Genomic DNA, 12,272 nt, shown 5'->3' with positions numbered 1-12,272 from the left:
AACCTTTCCGCTCGCCTCCCCAGCCCTAGCGGAAGCACGGACGGGGCGGAGCCCGCCAGCGGTAGCCACGCCCCCTGCGTGAGCGCATTTCTATTGGTCGCTGGGCCAGTCCGTCAGCGCGGCCCCTCCGCTTGCCGTTCCGATTGGGCATGCAGGCCGTCCGTCAGCCCTGGNGCCGGCCGTCGCGCTGTGCACGCAGGAGGGCGAGGGGCGCCCCCACACTGCGTCCTGCGGCCCGGGGACAGCCGGTCGCCCCGCGTCGTTTGCGGACGGAGCCCTGGGGGACGTGGCCTAGGTGGCTGGCAAGCCTGCATTGCCTTTTCTACCCTGGTGTTTTGACCTTGGGCGAGTCGCTTGATTGTGCCCTTCTGCCACTCCCGTTTGCGGTCTCCCTTCTGCTTATCTATTAAGAAAATTAGGGTGAGGTGGGAAGGCCTGGAGCTTGTCTGGCGGAGGGGACGTTGAGATATAAGCAGGCTGTGTGGGGTGATGGGAGAGATTAGGGCGGGTGCTGAATTCTCAACCAGATCTTAACTGGCTACTAGTCATTTAAACCTGCTGTTTTCAGTCCAAAAGTTGCTGCTACATATGCCAGGCCTGGAAACAGTTAGGCTTTACATTTTGTGTTGCGCTATATGGTTTACAAAGTACTTTACGTTAATTATCTAATCTGCAAACAACCCTTTAAGGCATCATCACTACAGGTGGGGAAATTGAGGCCTAAAGAAGTGAGTCCTTTCCCCCATGGAACTACAGGTAGTAAAGTCCTCTGGAGTGTCTGCCGGTGCCAGGCACTGTGCTCGCACAAATTAAGGGAGATAAAAATGAAAAAAGACATCTGGTGAGGGACCCATGAAAACAATCCATTTTACTAATGAGCATATTGAATTTGGTTCACTTACTGGGTAATATGGGTAGTCACTGGGGACAGAAGTGGGTCCAATATCAACTTTGCCAAAGTTATTGTTCTGTTACATCTTGCCACTTCAACAAAAGGTAGGCATAAAAGTATTTTGAGATGCATGACGTTTTAGAACATGCCCAGCATTGCTTTTCCTACAGCCGTTGGTGTGGTGCAAATGGAAGTTGAACATCTAGTGACTTCATATTTTTTGCTGTTCATGCCCTCCCACATCCTCATGACACGGCTTCACTTTTTCTTGCCTGATGTCTCCACTTTCCCAGTTTTAAAAAACAAAATGGGGACACACACAGATGCAAATAAGAATACTTCAGATCCAAATAAGTCATTACGTAACTAGTGCCCAGTGCAATTCTGCCTCTCGCGTGTTCTTCAGCAACCTAGCTTCTGTATCCCCCTTTAGATAACTAGTTGATGATGGATATAGGCATGACCACAGCCCTTGTAATTTTCTAGAGCAAAAGCTCAGTGTAGAGAGGAGGAATCTTGATAATACGCTAACAGATGGAGCCGTGCTTGGGTCTTGCTAATTTCCCAGTTGGGCTGTCCATTCCTTTTGTGCAGGCTTTGGAAAGCCTGTTTAGTGTCACATTTCTCACGTAGTCAGTAATGGCTTTGTGATTTGCCATGTGGCTGCTTCTCTCCTTTCTCTTATGTCGTATTTCGTGGTGCTGTAGCATTCAACCCTGGTCATCAGTGTCACGATCGTTGACATCGTTTTGTGGTCTTGGAGTGTGTGATGCAATTGGTAACGGCCTTAGAACTCTAAGTTCAGATTTGTTGCCATCATCTTTTCTCTGCTCATCATATCCCTCTATCCTTCCCAGGCTGGTGTTATTTGAAAACTGAATTTGGATTCTGTCTGTGCCCTTTGGGCTGTGAAATCACTTACTTCTAGAAATTCATGTGTCATCAGAGCTTCAGCTGTCTGTCACATGCCTTTTGAGGACTAGTGTCCTGTTTCAGAGTTCTTCCTGGACCTTTAATGTGGTGAAAGTCACAGGTAACTCTAAAACAGAACAAAAACAAACACCTGTTTTTCAAAATAGGAAGCTTTCATCTTCCCCTTCAAGGAAAAGGAGAGTAAAACAAAAACTCTCTCTTCCTCCTTTACATGGTTACTGACATGACCACTGTTGTTCTTTCTCTTTCATCTCTTTTCAGTCTTGTCAAAAAAGAGGTGTTGAACTTCCTGCTCCCCTTCTCCCTGTTTCTGCTGCTCCCAGGCCTTTACCAGCTCTTGTCTCGGTTAGGGAAGTGACTTTCTGCTTATTTTACTGGCGGTCTCTGTGTCTACCCATCCTCTGGACCCAGCTTCCTGGATTACTGTTCTAGAGTGTAAATTTGTACATTGGCCCGGCTGGAAAGCTGGATGATCCCCTGACTCTCCTACACGCTCAAGCCCACGATTTCTTGAGTGTTATATTTAAGGACCTTTACAATCTGCCTCCAAGTTCCTTTGCCAGCCTTGTTCCCCATCCGTGAACTTGGTGTTCTAATGAAATTCGACTTCCCGCTACACCAAGTCTGTGCTGTTTCTCTGTGTTTTTTGCACATACCGTGTCTCCTGCCTTACCGAATCCTACTCCTGTTTCGAGGCAGAACACATCGTAAAGCCCTTTTCAACCTCGCTACGCTGTCCCCCTTCCTACCGCAGCGCTTCATGCGTGTGTTTGTGCAACATTTATACTGCCTTATGTCACACACCTTGTGTGTGTTTTGTGCACTGCCTTATGGGCAGGCAGAATCTTTCCCGTTTTGTGTGCTCCGTGTTTATATAATGAATCTGGGACAGAGTAGATACTTAAATACTTAAACGTGGTCGTGGAATGAATGGACAGCACAACATGCCTCTCAAATATATAGAAATATATTCTGGTCTGTAAATAGCCGTCATTGTCTTGTTTTCCTGTTCGTTTACTCTTCCTTCGTTTCCTTGTGAGACACCTGCCTCTCCGTCCTTGTGTGCTGTAGCAAGTGAGTGCTGTCTCTCGGGAGGAGCAGGTGTTTGCGGGGCATGAGGGGATCCGAGGAAGATGAAGCCTGACGCCTAGGCCTTTGGGGTTTAGAGAGAAGCAGGATGTGGTGATCGGAGGGACCTGTGTCATAGGAGCCAGGCCCGTAGTGTTTTCTTTCTGTGTTTATTTCTTGTAGTGCTGATGGGGACAAACTTGTGAAGTTTTTCCATTTTGAGCTTACTGTATTAAGTGATGTTTTCCTTACTGTTAACGTTTCCTAGTACTTGCTTATTATTAAATCTCTGGTTATGACATTTCACAGTGAGTAAAAAAAAAAAAAGTGATCTAGAAATTAAACCTGAAGTTTTTAGAAGCTGCTTTAGACCTTTCTGGATTGGAAGGCAGACTGTGACAGGAGAAAGGACACTGCCCCTGGGGAGTCAGAAGACCTACGTCCCATCACCTGCAAGCTGCCTTGTGACTTGAAGCAGGCCTCCCTGAGCCCCCGCGAAATCGTGGGCCCTGCGGAGCATGTGTGAAGGTCCTGTGGGCACATGTGAAGGACTTTCAGCAGCTACGAAGCACTTGTGAGCTGCGAGGTGTCGGGGGCGGGCGGCGGGGGGCGCGGTTCAGAGCCACGGAAGAAGCAAACTTCTATCGAGCTAAGCAGCGCTGTGGCTGTGTGTTTGTTAGTTTAATCGCAGTCACTCACGGAACAGTGTGTGCTGGGTGCCGGGCTGCGTGAGTCCCTCGCTCCTCCCTCCTCCCACCAGACCACAGACCTTTCAGTCCAGCAGGGAGGGCCTATTTCCTAACACAGTTGACAATAATACAGTAATGGTGAAACATACCACAGGAGGGGTACAATTTGCATATGAGACATAGCGAGTATGTAGTGATGCAGATGATCATTACAAGTATCTCAGAGACGCAAGAGGTGGTTTTATTATCGCGGGTTGCTTCCTGGCTCGAATGAATACTTGCTACAGTGCTCAGGTTGGGTGGTAACTCCAGTAACTGTTTAAATTGGGCCCTTGGTTGTGACTTGAGCTGTGGACCTTTGTCATCACATAGCGGCACAGCCCTGCTGCCTCCGTTGGAAACACGAGAGGGAAAGTGCCCGCCTGTCTGTCCTCACAGAGCCCCGGAGAGAAAAGGGGAGGCTCTTGGGGAGCTAACACGATGAGGTTCTGGCACTCGGTGAGTTAGTAGCAGGACTGCCCTCTGTGGCCCTTGTTCTGAGCAGTCTCTCCGGTCAGGTACCTTGCACTAGAGAGATACCTAGATTGGTTTATCTTTTTAAGTGGTTATTTCACAGTCTTGCCCTCCAGGAATTGGAGGCAGTTAGTATCTTCATCTTGTCCATTGAGGTCTGTAACCTGTAAGTTTTAGAGGACTTTCTGTTACCAATTCCGGTTAGTAATGTAGGGGAAGAACGAAAATGCTTGGTGTTAATTTCAGATGATCCTCGACTGGTTAGAGTAGGTTTGGCTGCAGTAACAAATAGATCCAAACATGTAAGGACAATCAGTTTATTTCTTCATCCCATAACAGTCTAAGGAGGGCCCATGCTGTTACAGTGTGTGTGTGTGTGTGTGTGTGTAAGTAAGTGTGTGTGTGTAAGTAAGTATTGGAGAGTGGGGCAGCTGGGGTGGCACTCTTTAAAGCAGTTATTCAAGGACCATGGCTGCTGGAGATGCTTCCATTTTGAACACGGAGCTTCTAAGGATTCCCTTGGAAGCCCAATTCCCCATTAACTGGAAGAGGGGCAGAGGATGGAGGAGTAAGCCTGAGGTTTTGTGGGCCAGCCCTGGAAGAGGTACCTATCCCCTTCTTTTTTTAATTCTAATTTTTTAATTTTCAACTTGAGAGAGAACGAGAGAGCAAGCACGAGTTGTTGGGGGGGAGGGGGTTGCAGAGGAAGAGGTAGAGAGAGTTCCAAGCAAGCTCTGCACTGAGCACAGAGCTGGATGTGGGGCTCGAACTCACAAATGGCGAGACCACTACTTGAGGCGAGATCGAGTTGGATTCGTAACTGGTGGAACCAGCCAGGCGCTCCGGCACCCATCCCTTTTATTCCCGTTCCATTGGCTAGAGCTCAGTCAGGGTGACCTCCCGGTAGTCGAGACCGAGAAGTGTAGACGGGTTGTGTGCTGAGGAAGAAGAGAAGCCACTGTCTTTGCCACAAAACCCAAAGCACCCTACTCTCTGACTTGTCCCGCACTAGGGATCCTGGAGTAAAGCCGATGGATGAAAACAGGATGAGGAACCACACTCATTGGGTGTTGGAAGGCCTGTTATTTGCAGAGTGTTAGAGGTTGAGAACAGCTAGTTCCAGGGAGGCTGGCGAGGGTCGTGGACAGCGGGCCTGCCAGGTGGTGGGGGCGGCCTGGGAGCGTGGCTGGCACGGGACAGAATGACAGGGTGCGGAGATTTGAAGATGGCTAAAGGTTGTAATTCCTCCAGGTAATCGCCACTTTGAAGTCAGACAGCAGACAGTGGGAACCCGAGGTGCCAGAGGCCTGAGCTGTGGGTATTCGAAAGGGGGGGGCCACAAGAGTGGGGGTCGGGGACAGATGTCAGGCTGGACGAAAGCCATCACAGAAAAAGTGTGGGAACGGGCAGAGTTCTGTTTGACAAAATGGCTTTCGTACATTCTCAGTCTTTCCCCGTCCTGACATGAGGGAGATGACACATGTCTGTTAGTCACTGTGCCAGAGTCCCCAAGAGGGGCACAGATGCCCACCACGGTGCGCAGGTGACTCCTGCTTGGAGAGTCCCTCGGAGGCTCTGATCTCTCGCACCCCTCTATCCTATCACCACCTGTGCTCCTTAGAGGCCCTCGAGCAGTTCGAACAATAAGAGAGGGCCCCCGTGGGCTTGCTGGTTAGAGGGGCAGGCAGCCATGAGGTCCGGGTGACTCAGGGGAGGAGGTGGCAGCACTCGAGCATCTTTATTTTGACAAGTTCTATTTGAAGCGCTGGCTTGTTAATAAGAATAGAAGGGCGGTGAGGATTTTGCCGGAATATCTTTGATCCCCTCGCCAGCACACTCCTGCCGTTAAGATGGAGCTTCTGTACCTTTCAGGAGACACATGGTGTGGCCGGCACGTAGTGCTCACGTTTCGGCTGATGGTTCCGTCAGCCTCCATACAGACGTCTGCAGTGTTTTCTCTACGAGGTCTCATTCGAGGCTCAGCCGTCCTGTGCATTCAGTGTGGCAGGTTATCGTATTGCCGTTTTTAATGATAAGGGAGTCAAGGCTCTTAGTGATTACTGCACCTCCCAGGCGGACGCGGTCTTCTGACTCTGGGTCTGAGAAGGTACCACACAGCCTTTTAGTTCGAGGACTTGACCCCAGGGGCAGACGGACACAGGGCTGCTGGCTCTCAGTGCGGCACTTCCTCGCTCTGAGATCTGAGGGTCAGAGAAAATATAGGCTCGTTTTTCCGAGCTGAAGTCGGAGAAGTAATTTGTGATGTGTAAGTCCAGTCGAAGTGTCAGCTCTGGCTCCAGGTACGTGGTCACGGCTCACGTGACACCGTTTCAGATGGATGGTACCCAGAAGCCACATCTCTCAGCCTGGGCGCCCTGCTCCTACTGCTCTTCACCGTGGCTTCCTCCACGACGGCTTCATGCCAGAATACACGGGAATATACCAGAACTCTCCAGAAGCAGAGCACTGTTCCACTCACACCTGTTAACGTCTTTCTTTTGCTCTTGTGCCGTTGTAAGATTTCTGCAGACATTTTTAAGATTCTGATGTATTTTCCAGAATAAATACATAAGTGAAAGCCTGACTTGTCCTTATTACCTACTTACTTGTCCATATTACCTACTTTTCCAAAAACAGTTCCTTTTGGGTAATTCCTGATGTTCTCTTGTCTGCCTGGGGCAGTACCTTTAGGACGCCCCCCGATGTGGTCTGCCCTGGCTGAGTTCCACATGAAAGCACTTCTGCGCCAAATTCCTAGTGATCTGAAGCCTGGAGTCCGGAGCCATCCGGCCTTACCACACCCTGCTCTCTCCTCCTCCTCCCCTCCCCTCGGTGTCTTGAACAGGCGCTGTGTTCAGAGGGTATGGTAGCGGAAAAGGCAGACTAGTTCCTTACCTACTTGGAGCACATGTACTGTCAGTCTGACTTCTGGGTGTGTGTTTAAAGCATTTCTACCTAGTTGCTGGTCATTATCAGTGCCTCTGTGTTCTCATTATGGCATTGTGGTTATAGTTAGTTGGTTGGGGAAGGCTGTGCTGAAGCCATTTCGGGTACTTTTATGGAGAAAGTTCCAGGGTGAGTGGTTTCTGTATTAGCACCTCTTCTTTTTTTTTTTTTAATTTTTTTTAATGTTTATTTCCAGGAGAGAGAGAGAGACAGCGTGAGCAGGGGAGGGTCAGAGAGAGAGGGAGACACAGACTCTGAAACAGGCTCCAGGCTCTGAGCTGGCAGTCAGCACAGAGCCCGACGCGGGGCTCGAACCCACGAACCGCGAGATCATGACCTAAGCGAAAGTCGGACGCTTAACCGACTAAGCCACCCAGGTGCCCCGTATTAGCACCTCTTCTATGCACACCTGCTGTCAGCTACTGTTTAACAGTTTCCAGGGGTGCCTGGGGGGCTTTGAACCCTGCCTTGGGCTGTACTGGCAGCTCAGAGCCTGGAACTGCTTTGGATTCTGTGTGTCTCTCTCTGCCCCTCCACTCATGCTCTGTCTCTCTCTCTCAAAAATAAACATTAAAAATAATTTTGAAAAGAATTTTTAAAGTTTCCAAAAGCCAAATTTAGGGGTATATTATAGATTCAGGTAAGCATCTAAGCCCTTGATTGACCCCAGTGTTTGAACTGGTTCTATGCTTCTGTTGCTTTTTGGAAGTCTTCCATTACCTGACTCATGCGGGTTAGTCTGCTGGCCCCAAGGCCCAGGGTTGTATGGATACGAGTGGTTTGATGTTCGTCTTACTCTTTTGTGACTTTTCCTGTGACAGCTTTTCCTCTCCAGGCCACTTTGGCAGTAGACCTTCACCTTTAAGTAAGGTGAAACTTATTTTCTATCTCTGTTAGTGTTTGTGTCTCTATCAGTATCTTTTTCTCATCTCTATTAGTAACTCTTTGCAACTCTCCTGACTCTAGACATTCTATTTGCCGGCTGTGAAACAAGTGGGGGGTATTTGAATTTGATTTTGAAAAAGCAAACCCAGTCATATATTTGGGGTCTGCAGTGTTAGAGGGCCTGTTGGGTGGAATTCTGCAGCAGCACCAGGCACACGCAGAGCACCCGAATTGGGGGCCGGGATTTGTCAGCGTTTTGGAAGGTTCACTGTAGCTCTACCTTCTTTCAGCTTTTTTTTTTTTTTTCTTTTCTCTTTTTCTTTTTTTTGACCCTTTGCCAGTTGGACCAGAGGTCCCCATTCAGGCAAAATGGTGAGATTGTTGACTTTTGTTATATGAACGGTTCGGAGCAGAAGTGGTGAAGGCATGCTTACGTATAAAAAGAGAATAATCAGACTTTAAGTTTATTTTTTTCCAGTGTAGAAAATTTCAAGTACATTTTATTTTTTTAACGTAGACACAGCTCACATTCATTTTTTGCCTCTGAGTGTGAATGAGGCTATTGATTTTTAGTGTGAAGGAATATATTCAATGGCAACAAAAAACCAGTTATAAGACCATTACAGTGAGGGGAGATTTTCTGTTCATAATGAGTAATTAAGATATATTACCTTTTCCTTTAGAAAGGTATTTCCTGTACTATAGAATTGGCTGTAAGTGGACTGCTAATGCACTTGACGTCTTGTCATTAGGTGGCACCTTTATAGTTTGAATGTCGTTCCAATATTTTATACACATCAGTCCTGTCTCAGCTTTGTTAAGTAGAGTAAGCAGATGGGTATGTTTGTGTGGCGTTTTGTAGTTCAACAGATGTTTGTGGGTGTATTTTCTCATGTGAGCGTTGTGAACCTCTGAGTCTTAGAGAAAGAGCTAAGTGAGCTGAGGTCCTGCCAGCTGAGGGCTCACACTGCCCCCTTCAAGTGCACTGGCCTCTCGCTCTATGTATGTCCCGCTTTGATCCATCTGGGTGTGTTTCCAAAGGCTGCTCCATGGCCCCACAGTCTGTCACTGCAGCTTGTCTCTAAATTCACAGAGTTAGAAGGTCTCCAGCTTCCTTTTAGAGGGGCTTGGATGACTGCTTTTGCATGTAGAAATGATTAAAGTCTTAAATTATTCATGCAGCTTAAAAAATTAATTTTTTTTTTTTTTTGAGAGAGAGAATGAGAAGAGTGAGCAGGGGAGGGGCAGAGAGACACACACACACAGAATCAGAAGCAGGCTCCAGGCTCTGAGCTCTCAGCATAGAGCCTGACTCGGGGCTTGAACCCATGAACCATGTGGGAGCTGATATTGAATACCTAACTGACTGAGCCACCCAAGTGTCCCAAGATTTTTTTTTTTATTAAAAAATTTTTTTGGTAAAATTTACATCCAAGTTAGCTAGCATAGAGTGCAACAATGATTTCAGGAGTAGATTCCTTTATGCCCCTCACCCATTTAGCCCAGCCCCCTCCCACAACCCCTCCAGCAACCCTCTGTTCTCTGTATTTAAGAGTCTCTTATGTTTTGTCCCCCTCCCTGTTTTTGTATTATTTTTGCTTCCCTTCCCTATATTCATCTGTTTTGTATCTTAAATTCTTCATGTGAGGATATCGGTCTTCTCTAATTTCACTTAGCTTAATTCCCTCTAGTTCCATCCACAAAGTTGCAAATGGCAAGATTTCATTCTTTTTGATGGTCGAGTAATACTTTATCCATTCATCCATTGATGGACATTTGGGCTCTTTCCATACTTTGACTGTTGTCGATGGCGCTGCCGTAAACATTGGGGTGCGTGTGTCCCTTCGAAACAGCACACCTGCATCCCTTGGATAAACACCTAGTAGCACAGTTGCGGGGTTGTAGGGTAGTTCTATTTTTAATTTTTTCAGGAACCTCCACACTGTTTTCCAGAGTGACTGTACCGGTTTGCATTCCCACCAGCAGTGCAAGAGAGATCCTCTTTCTCTTCATTCTCTTCATCCTCGCCAACATCTGTCGTTGCCTGAGTTAATGTTAGCCATTCTGACTGGAGTAAGGTGGTATCTCATTGTGGTTTTACTTTGTATTTCCCTGATGATGAGTGATGTTGAGCATTTTTTCATGTGTTGGTTTGCCATCTGGGTGTCTTCTTTGGAAAAGTGTCTATTCATGTTTTTTGCCCATTTCTTCACTGGATTATTTGTGGGTTTTTTTGTGTGTTGAGTTTGATAAGTTCTTCATAGATTTTGGATACTAACCCTTTAACTGATAGGCCATTTGCAAATATTGTCTCCCATTCCGTCGGTTGCCTTTTAGTTTTGCTGCTGTTTCCTTCACTGTGCAGAAACTTTTTATTTTGATGAGGTCCCAATCTTTCATTTTTGCTCTTGTTTCCCTTGCCTCTGGAGACGTGTTGAGTAAGAAGTTGCTGTGGCCGAGGTCAAAGAGGTTTTTGCCTGCTTTCTCCTCTGGGATTTTGATGGCTTATCTTATATTTAGGTCTTTCATCCATTTTGAGTTTATTTTTGTGTATGGTGTAAGAAAGTGGTCCTGGTTCATTTTCCTGCATGACATGTCCAGTTTTCCCAGCACCATTTGCTGAAGAGACTGTCTTTATTCCATCGGAAATTCTTTCATTCTTTGCCAAAGATGTTTGTCCATTTTGGGGTTCTCTATTCTGTCCCACTGATTAGAGTGTTTTTGTGCCAGTACCATACCGCCTTGCTGATTACAGCTTTGTAATACGTCTTGAAGTCTGGGATTGCGATTCCTCCAGTTTCGGATTTCTTTTTCAGGATGGCTTTAGCTATTCGGGGTCTTTTCTGGTTCCATACAGATTTTAGGATTGTTTGTTCCAGCTCTGTGAAGAATGCTGGTTTATTCTGATAGGGATTGCCCAAGATTTTTCTTTTTTTAACTTCAAACTTTTTTTTAACTTTAAGCCTTCAAAGAATGAACTGAAATTTGGAAGGATCGTTTCTGAAGAAGCTAAAGGCCAAGGGGGATTAATGATAAAAACAAAAACAAACTGTGCTATAGTTATACTCCTCAGTGACTTGGTTTTAATTTGCTTTTTTAATGTTTTATTTATTTCTGAGAGAGAGACAGCGTGAGCAGGGGAGGGGCAGAGAGAGAGGGAGACACAGGATCTGCAGCAGGCTCCAGGCTCTGAGCTAGCTGTCCGCTCAGAGCCCGACGCAGGGCTCGAACCCGCGAACCGTGAGATCATGACCTGAGCCGAAGTCGGATGCTTAACCGACTGAGCCACCCAGACACCCCTGTGAGTTGGTTTTAGACATCTTCATGCTTAAGTGTTGAGTGAGCTTCTGGCATTTGACACTACAATTCACATGAGTATTTTTAGGACCTGTGGAAACTCATTTTATTCTTTCTTGACTATCTTCTGGAAAGGACAACTTTAATTCTGTCCTATCTCTTCCTGTCTTTTCTCTCTCCTTGTTCTTCCTTTTTAAATGTAACAGTAATCAAAATGCTGAACAGTAGTATAACTATTCTATTTTATGCCTTAAGGAGGTAGCTAGATCTTCTACGTGTTAACAGACACAGAAACGTGAAATCTTGGTTGAACAAGAAAATAATTTCCTGACAGAAGATGATTAACGTAAAGGTACCAATGTCAATACTTCTGAGACAGACTTCTAGGCACAGTTGGTGCTCTGATGCGTTGCTAAGGGAAGGCATCAAATTTCCTCCTCTGCAGATCCTCCAGATTGGATCTGATTCTCTTCTACTTGGGGGCTTTGCTCCTGTCTTCTGCATCAGTGCCAATACCGACATGCTCTGGGGGCGGAGAGGCACACATCATGGTCCCCTCCAGGAGTTTACAGTGACTGTTTCATTAGTCACTGTGTTCTGCTTCTGGGATTCTGAGAAGCTGGTATGTGCAGGGGATGACGGATGAGTTTATTTTTGTAAAGCTGTAGCCTGCACTTAAATATTTATGGTTAGTATGGGAACATCAGTGGCCTGGTCGAAGTCAAAGAAAAGATGCCCAATCTTAATTATCCATTCGTGGCAACTTCCTTTAGAATACACAGTTCATGACCAGGGCTTCCAGAAGTTATAATAAAAAAATCATTATAGGATCTTATATTAGGGTTCTTCCTTAAATTCTTAGGAAGAAATTTTAAGAAAACTGTAAAATGACTAAAAGTTGATGGGAGTATAGGGATGAAGGAGAGGGCTGGCTGGGGTGGGCCATGGTCACCTTAGTCCTGGAAGTTAAGTCTAATTTGCTGGCTAGCCTGTAGAGTTGGTGATAACTAATGAGTGTCCCGTTTCTTCTGCCTGTTGGTACAAAACAG

This window comes from Crocuta crocuta, unplaced genomic scaffold (genome assembly GCF_008692635.1).
Source record: "Crocuta crocuta isolate KB4526 unplaced genomic scaffold, BGI_CrCroc_1.0 scaffold32, whole genome shotgun sequence".
NCBI lineage: Eukaryota > Metazoa > Chordata > Mammalia > Carnivora > Hyaenidae > Crocuta > Crocuta crocuta.
The sequence above is the reverse complement of the archived record's forward strand: the minus strand, read 5'-3'. Positions refer to the sequence as shown.